The sequence below is a fragment of the Lucilia cuprina genome, chromosome 3 (assembly GCF_022045245.1).
Source record: "Lucilia cuprina isolate Lc7/37 chromosome 3, ASM2204524v1, whole genome shotgun sequence".
NCBI lineage: Eukaryota > Metazoa > Arthropoda > Insecta > Diptera > Calliphoridae > Lucilia > Lucilia cuprina.
In genome coordinates this window covers 242791-254864 of record NC_060951.1, presented here as the reverse complement: position 1 = coordinate 254864, position 12074 = coordinate 242791, and the positions used below count along the sequence as shown (strand labels likewise).

At 26.8% G+C, this 12074-nt stretch overlaps 1 protein-coding gene and 1 long non-coding RNA gene across 3 annotated transcripts in view; one reads left to right on the top strand and one right to left on the bottom strand.

The window, feature by feature from the left end:
- The window catches only part of LOC111682828 (activating transcription factor 3), a 50756-nt gene extending 45887 nt beyond the window's left edge, over positions 1-4869 (bottom strand). For both annotated transcript variants that reach the window (XM_046945586.1, XM_046945588.1), the window contains exon 1: positions 2904-4869. The gene's annotated coding sequence lies outside the window, so the exon portion shown is untranslated. The remainder of the gene's footprint in view (positions 1-2903) is intronic.
- LOC124418675 overlaps positions 1-12074 on the top strand; it is a 78931-nt gene that overhangs the window by 54385 nt on the left and 12472 nt on the right. Inside the window, exon 3 of the long non-coding RNA XR_006940136.1 lies at positions 11648-11681. This is a non-coding gene — a long non-coding RNA (uncharacterized LOC124418675). The remainder of the gene's footprint in view (positions 1-11647; positions 11682-12074) is intronic.

The following is a 12074-nucleotide window of genomic DNA, read 5'->3' as shown; positions in this document are numbered from 1 at the left end:
TACGAATTAGTAACAGAACGGATGAAGTGCAGGATCGTTATTAAAATTTTGTGAGAAAAATATAGTGTAAAAAAGGGGAAAAACTAAAATCAAATAGAAATCGATAAATTAATACTTTTAATAAGATCCAAACGTTTTGGCTTTTTATGAACTGTAACATACTTTTTTATGAACCATAAAGTACTTTTTTGATAAAAGTGCCCTTTTCTTAAAAAAAATGTTTCTTCTTATGTTCTAGAATATAGAAATTAAATTTATATCAATATACTATTATTATAAATAAAATCGAAAAGTTTTCTAACTATAAGGTACTTTTTAAAAAAAAAGTATTTTTTTCTAAAAAGTTTTTTCTTCTTGTCTTCTAGAAACTAAACTCGTAAAAATCAAATTGAAAGCAATAAATCTGTATTAAACATTATTTAATCGAAAAAGTACTTTTTAAGAAAAGTACTTTTTTCCTGTTGTTATGATTTAAATATAGTTTCTTAAAAGTAGAAATAAGAACTTTTGTAAAAAAGTTACTTTTTTCTTTTTATAAATCACAATAAAATTTTTAGTACTTTTAAACAACTACCATTTCAAAAAATGGTCTTTTTCATAACAATTTATTTAAAAAGTACTATTTTTGTTAAAGAAGTTCTTTTTTAAAGAAGTACTTTTTTATTAAATAAATACTTTTTTTTAGGAGTACAGACTCCAATAGTTTAAGAAAACGTTTTTAAAATACTTTTTGCTGTTTAAAAAGTACAATTTTTCCTTAAAAACTTGTAGTTTTTCTTTGAAAAAAAGTACTTTTTTAAGAAAATGGAAAAAATTACAGTGCAATGGTGTTTTTTAGAGATTGCATCCATTTTGTCTTTAAAATTTGTTTAAAAAAATCATTATTTAAAAATTATTTCATATAACGATATTTTCTTTTAATGTTTTTTTAAGATTTATTGTTTTAAAATTTAAATCAAAAACACAATTTTATTTTTATGAAAAATGTTTATTAATATTTATAATTTATTAACGAAATTTGGTGCAAAAAAATTATTACTCATTACGTCTCTGACATTGTGGTAGCCAACACACAAAAATATCATAATTTTTGAAAATTTTGTTTAAAATTTTGGTTGTGGCGCTGTTTAACGGATTTAATGTATTATAAACAAATGCCAAAATAAAATACACATAATTCAAAAACAAAATGGAAATTTTCAAAAAAAAAAAAAAAAACAAAATAGATATAGATATAGTTTATTAAAACAAAAAAAAAGAGCAGCCAACCCAAAAACTATTCTACAAAAATATTTATTTTGGACTTTAAAATGAAAAAACAGAAAAAATTATTCAATTATTTAAACAAATAAAAAAAGCTTTTTATTTTGCAAAAAGAAAACACACACAAACAAACTGACGCAGAGCTAAAGTTGGTTATAATGGTTTTTGTTGTTGTAGTTGTGCAATTAAATTTGAAAAATTTATTTTTAATAAAAAAATTCCTTAAGCGCGTGTGTTTGAAATAAATTATAAATCTATTACTATTTAAAATTGTGTTTATGTCTCTATAGGTATATATATTATGTGTATATATGTATGTATTTGTAGGTATAACAATAAATTTTAAATATAATATATAAAAACTTTTCTCTAAATACCTATTTAAACAATACATTTGGACAACAACGTGAGGCCCACGTTTGTTTGATTTTTTTTCTTGTTTTGTACTGCTTCCAACAGTGGACACTATTCTAACGAATATTTTGTTGTTTATTTGTTTATATTAGAAATTTATAAAAACAATATAAATATTGAAATGAAAATGTGAGGAAAAAGAAAACACCTGTTAACACACACACACATTTATAAAGGCTCCTCTCTATACAATGCAAAAGCAGCTGCTTTTATTGCTGTTTTTTTAATACGCAAAGTTTGTGTTTGTATTTTAAACTTTTTTCTACTAAAAATGTGTATACAGAATTCTAATTTATGGTGAGAATTTTAATATTTTTTTTGTATGATATATTTATTTTAAAAAATATATTAAATTTAGAGACCATAAAAATGATATTTCCTTAAGTTTTGCTGTAATGACGTCTGTTGTATAACAGCACCCCCAACTGAATTATAATAAATTCAACTAATTATAAAAAAAATCAGCAATTTTTCTTAAAATTTCTTAAAACATAAAATGTATTTACAATTTATGAAAAATAGATTTCTTTTAAATATTTAAAACACAATGTGTTGAGTGTTTCTTAAAAAAATGTTTTTTTGTTTCCGCTATTATATATATTTTCACATTATTTTGTGCAATTTCGTGATTTTGAATAAATTTTGTACATTTGTAATGTGTGTGTTTTTTTTTAATATTTTCAAACGTTTGATGTGTTTTCTTGGAAATTTTAAACATTTTACAAAACTATTGATTCGGTTAGCTTGGAATATTGTTAGAAAATGAAATTCAATTTTCCACATATTTATTTAAAATGAACTGTTTATATTTAAGTCTAAATTGCTTTCAATTTAAGAATGATATAATAACACAATTTCATAATTTTAAATAAAAACTTTAAAACTATTTTAAAGAAATCTTTAATTGGTTGGAAGATGATCTTTTACAAAAAATATCTTTTAATAAAACCAACAAAAATATTAGATCAATGTCTTTTAAATATAACAACGAAATCTTTAATTGATTTGAAGATAATCTTTTATAGAAAATCTCTTTTGATCGAGTGCAACACAAACATTTTCTATCCTAAAGTCGCTCTCTAATTGAAAACTAGTTTAAGTACATCTAATAAGAAATCCAATAAGAAAAACTGAAAATTACTTTTCACATTTTTCTCACTTAATTTCCACTGTACATTTCCTAATAGCCCTTCATTTGCCTGCCACATTCACTCGGTAAAACTTACCGTAATTATTTGTTGTCGTTGTTGTTGCGGCTGAACAGCTGATTTGACTTCAGCACGAAACAGTATTACAGCAGTGTGTAGTGCAGCAAATACAACAGGCAAAATATGTTCAAGTGTATGAAAGGTAAATCCAAAGGCAGAATAAATTTTTATTAGAGTTTTTGTTGTTTTTTTCTTTATTTTTAATTATTACTGTTGTTTTTGTTATTTTAGGTTGTTGTGCGGTAGTCACAGATAAAAGTATAATTAAAATAAACAAATCAAAACTTATGTAACTTTTTCCAATGCGTTAAGAACAAACGAAACCGGAATAATAATAAATTATATAATTGCTGACAGATTGCAGTAGTTCAGAGGTTGCTTTTTAAAGGGATTTATTTTTAATTTTAATTATTTTTTTATAATGATTGTTTTAATTTATTTTTGCTTTTATATTTTAATTATCATTGAATAAGGGCACTGTGGTTAACGTTTTGTTTTTATTTTCTTTTCAATTTAAAATTATAACTTTTTTATTATAAGATTTTTATTACGTTTGCTTTGCAGTAAATTATAAATTATTTGAAGTTTTATTTTTTTTCTTAAATTGCACTTTGTGTTTGATTTTATTTTTGATTAATTAAGAGGCACTTTATTTTTTATAAAATATTTCTTTCAACTTTATTTGTTTTAATTTAAAGCGTATAAATGGGTTCATTCCTAAAGGAATTACACGCCTTATTTTAATAAAAACTTTAAAGACTACAGCATGACCACTTTTTAATTAATAATTTTAGAAAACAAAACTTGTTTATTTTAGCACTTATAAATATATTTGGATTTTTTTTAATTTTCCAAAAAAGGCCATTCAATAAAGGTTTTTATTTAGACATTAACGGTTTTCATAAATTTATTTTTAAGTTGTTTATTTTATATTCTTTTCCATACAATTTTCAAAATTATATTGAAAATTTTTCAAAACTTTTTTTAAGTTATTTTTTAGAATATTTAACTTAGTTATTTTGTTTTAGAGCACAAGTGTTGCTTACGCGTCAATTTCAGCTTTTTAAATAAACGCTTATAATCATACTAAACACTCGTTAACGTTTTGCGAAAAATTATATTTGTATTATTTTTTGTTGTGAACATGTTCTATTCTTCCTCTATAGTTCTAAAAGCGAGGAGACTGAATAAATGAGTGTTTGTGTGTGTGTGTGATGAAAGGTTTGGAGAGAGAGCGTTAGTGATAGTCGGAAGGGGGGAGCAGGGTTGTTTATTTTCTGTCTTTCACAACTTGACGTTTGGCTTAACTACAAAGCGTTTGCTCACTTGGGCGACACACAATCTAATAAATTCTTATGAGAATTAGCAAAATGTACAAACCCGAATAAATACATGCACTCACACTCAGGCACTCAATAAAGTAAACAAATTTTTTACGAACCACACGAATACGAATACACAATAAACCGACCAAACTTAACGTAATGTAACGTAACGTTAAAAACGAAAAATTTACTATATAGAGTGGATTCGATTCTATTATCATTAGAAACACACAACAACATACAACATTAAGACGAAAGACACACAACGAAGTGTCTTGGAAAGCAGAACTCTACTGTTCGTTTGGCCACACCATACACATGCAGTTAGTTGTTCTTTATACTAAAAAACATTAGATACTTTTTGTTGTTGTTGTTAAATGTGGGGGTTGGTTTATGTTCTCTCTCACTTAGTACTGTAGTGTGTCTGTTGTTTTTTTATTTTTTTTTTCTTCACTCGTTGTGAGAATTTATTATATGCGAATATTATATTAAAATAAACAAAATATATTTTCAAGTTTTTTTTCTGTTTGTTTATATTTTTTATTGTGTGTGTTTATTTTTTCTTTTTGTTTTTATGTTTTCTTGGTTGTTGTTATTTTGTTATAAATATCTATCTATATCCAACATCTACAAGATACGTTCATGACTACAACTTAAAAAGAACTGAAACACTTATTGTTTTGATGTGTTCCAAAACAGCAAAAAGCTGAACAAATTGAAAAAAAAAACACTCATACACACCAAACCGAACCGCTATAAATACAATCGTCAAAATACGAAAAAAAACTACACACACAACATGTAAAAAAAAGAGAATTCCAGAGCGTATGAAAAGGGAGAGTTTTTTTCACAATGTATCTTATGGTTCATTTTGTATACATTTGAAAATTTGAACACAAAAAGCTTAACAAGACGCACAAAACCGTAAAAAAGAGTAAAAATTAAACAACAAACTAAAAAAAAGTATTCTTAAGGCAATGGAAGTATAATGTATCTGTAAGTATTCTAACCATATAGATACTTAGATACTTTGGAGTATATTTGTAATTAATAATGTTAAAATGTAGTCATGTGTGTAAAATTTGTTTCGCATGAGGGTTAAGTGTTAAATGGTTAGAAGTAGTAAGTTGGAAGTGGTTATAAATATGAAAGAGAGTTTGGGAGAGCTGTCGTTTAAGTTAGGTTTTTTGGGTTGTTGATAAACAACCACTTTTTTTGTTTATCTAATAATATATCTAGTAAAGGCGCAAACGCAAAAGTTAATTCGTTTTTACCAAAAAACACAAACAAACATAAAAACACGAAGCTCTTTAGCAAAACCATGTGAATTCTATTATTTTTATACACACCATCAAAAAAGATGGTGTGTATCGATTCTATCATTCCGTTTGTAATATTATAAGGAGACTCATAAATGTGTATAGTATATTCGGGGTTATTTTAGGTCCTAAGAATATCTAAAATAAAAGCAATAAGAGTTAGAGGTCTGAAATCTTCACTAGTTTTCCTTTTTGGTTAAGGTTTGTTTCGTTTTGAAAATGAACAATATCGATCCAAAATTTTTCATTGACCCCATACAGTGTCATCTCATGAGCATTTATATCTATATACATATGTATACTAATACAATTTAGCATAAGTTTTGGAAATCGGAAAAATATGTATTTACGGTAGGTTAGTATGTAGGTAGTGTTGTAGTCTGTTTTCTAGAATCGATGGAGACCTAGTTTTATTTCTTCGATTTGATATAACACACATCCATATTTCAAACTAACTAAATTGTGTTAATAAATTCCGAAAATATCACTTCAATCCCACCAAGGGTATAAACGATTCGGCATAGCCGGATATAACAATTTTTCTTGCAGTTTTTGGGGAGTGTGCGAGCACAGTGGTTCATAGAGAAAATAAGATATCAAGAAGATTGTAGTTGTTTTTGGCTCTATTACTCATATGCTTTTCTTCTATAAATATCAGTATTTTTGAAGCGAGTGTTATCAGGGTTCTACAGTTTATATATATATCATCCATCCTGTAGAATCTAAAGCTCAACTTTTGGCCCAGATAAAAAATATTTTGCATCTAACTACTGTGCCTTCTTGTGGTTTTCTTAAACATTTGTAATACCTTTCTACAGTTTGTGAGTTGGAGTGTGATTTTTTATTGACAATTCTTTGAAAAGATATAAAATAACATTGCACATACATATAAATGAGTAACTTTAGATAAAAAATAACATTAGCAAAGCACGTTTTTTTATTTTTGTACAAAAACAATAACTCACACAAACACATACACAGAAACACACAGTTACACAGCGTACAAAACGAAGAGTGGGTTAGGCAAGTAAATAAAAACAAAAAAATGAAAATTATACCAAAAGTCACGAATAATAATTGTAAATTTGTAGCTTTTAATTTAAACTAAAGCTTTGTAGCTTTACTCTCTGCTTTTCATAATATCTCTCTCACACACCTAATGAAATGAAGAGTTAAAACTAATACAAATACACAACTAATGCCGGTATAAAGAAAAGAAATAAAAAGGAAAACAAACAACAACAAAACAAAAAAAAGTTAATGCATGTTAAACATTAAAAAAGTATCATGCTTACACACACACACATACAGACTTACACACAAACCCACTCGCACATATATTCATTCCCCAACAGAAAATTGTTATTTTTAACTGCAATATGTATTTTTGGCAGAAACAGTTGTTGTTTTTTTATTTTGGATTTGGAACCAAAATGAAGTTGAAGGTCAAAAATGTATTTAAGCTCCTGTTAGTTTTTTATTTGTACAAGAGAGAAAAGAACTCTTCTTAGCAGCCTGTCTCTTACACATGTTATTGTTGCTGTTTAAGTTGCGCTTGCGCTTTAATGCATTTGCCAGGTTTAGTCATCAACATTAAAATTAATTTTCAGCAAATGCATATAGTAATTTTGTTGTGAGTGTGTGAGTGATGTATGTGTTTGTATTAAGTGATTTTAGTGTTTCTATTTTTTAAGTTTTCTATATACGCAGGAGGTGACCTTGAATTAGCTTGGTGTTAGTTGTTGTTTTTATTCGTGTTTTTTTTTGGCAGCCCAAAATTAAACGAAATAAAACTGAAAAAATATAGAAAATCAAACAAAAGTCCTAAAAATCATTTGGTATGAGTAAAATAATTTATGCAACTGCTTATCGGTGTGAAAAAGGGATTAGTAATGTTGTTTTCTTGCTTATTTCTCAAAAGTTAAGAGGTTTCTGTTTTGATTTTTTTGATGTTTTATGATTGTTAGTCTTATGACTTTCATAAATCATAAAACATACAACAAAATATTACGCCTTTAAAGTACATAACAACGTATTCTATCTTAGTCATTCTTAAGAATCATCATCAATTGTCGGTTAGACATTTAAAGAAAAAATCTAATTCTTTTTTTTTTTTAATTAAGAAATATATATTTTTTGTATTAAAAATAATGATCATTATCAGGGCTTAAAGAAATTTGTCTTTACAAAAATTTAATTTTAAATTATAAATGTTCAAAATTTAAGTTTCTTTTTTATCTTATTTTTTTTGTATTTTATAACTTTATGATTATTATAAACTATAGGAATATCTTCAATCGCATTTTTTCTTTTTGGCACTTTGAACCTCAATAATATTGTTTTGTCTTTTTGGCGAAAAAAAACTTCCATTACGAATCATATAGTGTACTCATTTCGCTAAATAGAATTGTGCTTCATAAGTTTGACGAATGCACATATTTTTTTGATTATTTTGTTCTTATCTTTATCAAACACACTATAAAGTGACGTATTTGTTAATAAATTGCAAAATACTCACAACACGAGTGTTTACAAATGTTAAAACAACATATTTTTGTTGAAGTTGTTCTTATCTTTCAGTTTTTCGTTTGTTTCGTTCTTTACTGAAAACAACCTTTTGGTTAGATAAGATCCCAAGGCATATTGGTCACTCGCATATTCACGTACACCTATAGCACGATTTTAATCAGTTGAGGTAAGCCCGTTTTCGTTAAAATTATGTTTTTTATTTAAATAGCGGTCTCAACAGTCCGCCTTTATTTATGATATCTTTAAATTTGAATTTCAAATTTTATTTCACTAAAATATGCTGCTTTAACTTAATTATTTATTTAAGTTTATGGTTTAGCAAACTGTTAAAATATGTGCTTTTTAAGTTCTTTATTAACTTAATGGGTTAAGTCGGGGCATACGTTTTTGATTTGTGTTCTTTGATTCCAAAGATAATCGGACATTTGTATATTTCGCTGTCGCTATCAAAGGAATACCTTTAGATAGAGATAAAACTATCTGAAATATTTCTAAACATTGATATCTCCTGGAAAATTTAACTGATATGCTAAAGCAGAGTAACCAAAAAAATAAAACATTTAAAACTTCTATAAAAATCTGACAAAATTTAAACAAAAACTTTCTAGAAGTACATATATATAATTTTGGTTGCTCTGCTTATTTATAAAGGGATTAGATGATAATTATTATATTATAAACAATTTACAATGTTGATAACAGTTGTAATTTATTTTAAAATATTTAGTTAAAAAATTCTAATGTTTTTTTTTAAGAAATTTTGCAAAACCAAAAAAACATAAAATTCTAATATTTACTGCTACAAACTTTAGCCTTGAAATATATAATTGTTTTTAAATTTATCTTAAATATTTATATGTCACGTTAATTGATCACACTTTATGAAATACCAAAAATAACTTGCACAAAACTGTTATTAAATGCCCCAAGAGCATGATTTTAATTTGCGATGACAATTCACTGCATTAACCTAATTTCCGACTTTAAGTGTTTTTTCGTGGATTTTTTTTTATTAAAATTTTTGCATTCCATACACATGTTCGTTTTATTAAAACAAAACAATAAACTAAAATAAATGAAAAGAAAAAAATTTTTAAAAGAGGGATTTATTTTATGCTGTTTTAATAAATAACAATGATTTTTACACATAATAAGCAGGGAATGTATGTACATATGTACACAAGTTGCCTCTTTGAAGCAGTCAGGCATACAATATATATTCACGAGTAGTCTGTCTGTTAAGCATACTTTTGTGTCCGTTCTTGGAGCCTCTGTAACTTATATGAATACTGTTCATTCAGTCAGTAAGTCAAACAGCTTCTCCACTCATCAATCAAAAATAAATTTTAATAAAAAAATGTATGTGTAGACTTTTGGAGCATACATATGATGATGAGGGTTTGTGTCAAGTCACTACTTTACGCCTTCACAAAATAAAAAAAAAACGAAACCAATTTTTAGAAATGTTTAGTACAGGAAAATAAAACAGTAAAGAAGAAAACATCACAAAAAAACAATCAAAACATCCAGAGCAGAATAAATATTTAAAGCAGACGAAACGTTTTTGACAGACTACTGCGGCTACGCAACAAAAAAAAAATTACTTAAAAAGATACTTGTTGGATCTAAAAGATTCACAAACAATTTGGGCCGCATACGTTAAGCACACACGTACTCAAGCAATAATAAAATCATTAAAAAAAATATTTATCATTTTATACAGCCCCTCCTCCACCCACTCCTAGTTAAGTTAAAAGAGCAAAAATATAATAATAATAAAATTGCAAAAAACCGCAACCGGTCTAATGTTGAAAATTGTAAATTAATAAAATACTCATAAACATACAAACACGGGCTATTTCTATACAAAAACAGAAAAATAAAAAAACAAAACAAATAAATAAAAACATTTGAATACAAATGCAAGCGAATAGAAAATAATAACAATAAATAAAAAAAAACTATTAAAATCCACACAACTAACACATATTCTAAGTGACTACCTACTAATGAGTGGAGACGCCAAATAGTCCGACCAACCCAACAACGAACCAACAACTTGCACTAAAGTCGGTAGCTAATGCCCCGTAACAATCCCCCCAAACGACCCAAACGACCAACAAAAATCAATTTTGAAAACACAAAAAAATGTGAAAAAAAGAAATACAATAACAAAGTTGAAGCGCACGCCAAGTCAAAGCGACAAAATGTTAGACTGAAAGTGAGTCTAACATTCATTAAGACTCGTCAAATGCTTGTGAATGTGAATATTCTATTTTTAGCACATTCTCTCATCATCACTTGAACATGATTTGCCAACGATCACGCCATGCTAAATGTTGATTGGCTGAAACCAGTCCTGACGTCGAACACCGCTACAAACAACGACAAAAGACGAGCAAACGAAGTTTTACTCTGGTCGGGTTAGCCAAATAATCGCACATAGCTAGAGAAATACCAGCAAATACAACAAAAAAAAATCGCAAGTCTGTATGTGTTTGAAAAGCAACAACAATCATCTAAAACGTTCAGAACCGAAGGCATATAAAATGTATTTTATATGATTGTACGACGACGAAGATTATGGCAAAAGCAACAACAATAACTCTAACAAATATTTTGCACTATACCATAAATTGTTATTGTACAAAATCGTTAAAGTAACTGCTGCATTAGTGGGAGAGGGAGTATAGCAGGGCAAGGTATATGACAATAACAAAAGTAGATTTATAGAGCCTTTAACAGCTTTAATACAAATGCCAACAACAACAAAAACTTAATACAAACACCTCGTGAAACACTCCTCTAGCTTGCCAAAACCCCCTTTGAATCCACACTACACAATCAAATCAGCATACATATGTACATATGAATGTATGTATATGTAATGAAATTGGGGTCTGTTGTTTATCTTATTCGCTCTTTCTTTGAGTTACTTACGCTTCGAACCCCACAACCCCCCTTATACCAAATCACAATCAAAACATTTATGCATACAATATAAAGGTGGCTTTTTAATGTTTATATATATATGTATGTATGTATGTATCTATGTGTGTACGAATGTTTATTTGTATTCTCGTTCGCTGTTTTTGTTTAATTCAAAAGCTTATGTATATGTATATGTATGTTCTTGTTATTGCTTTTAATTTCATTTTGTTGTTTATTTAAGTTCTAAAGAAACTTTCTGCATAATTTTGTGCGCCTGGTATTGAGTGAATACATTACGTTTGTACGAAATTGTTGTATTGACTGACTGACAGACACATAGAAGAAAAAAACTTTAGGTTACAACAACAACACCGGTAATCAAGTACATATTTTATTTGAAGCTCTCAACAACGTAATGTATTGCGGTCTTGTTGTGTTCTCAACATATTATTATTGTCTTTAATTTAATTTTAATCCCGCTGTCTTTGAGTATTATGAAAAGTCAGTGGAAGTGAATGAGTGTCATCTTAATATTATAAAAACGATTGTCGCTTTTTGACTCACATGATTTTTTTTATTTTTGCAAAATTTATTTAAACTTTTATTAATCTTAAATCTTATTGAATTTTTAATAATTTATTTATTTTTTTAATTTCAGATCATTAAGCAACAGTCATCAGTTTAATCAGCAGGTAATTAATTATTGCATTTTTTATTACTTTTTTATTTTATTTTATTATATTAAAATTATTAACTTATAAAAATGATTCCCATGTATATTTTTGAACATACATGGTTGAGACAAAATCAAAATCCTCAAAACCCCATATTTTCGACTATATTTTTCTATAAGTTAGGAAATATTTACACATACAGATTATATGAAAGGTCTTTTGAATACATTTTTTTTTGATATACATGTTGTAGGCACATACGGTTCTGAAAATCTAGAAGAAATAATGGTATAATTGTAAAATACTAAACATCTCCATAATAGTTTAATAATAAATCAAAATTCAATAATAACTTTCCAAATCAACCTCGCCAACTTTCTCTTTTACTTCAAAATTTTACTCCTGTCAGTT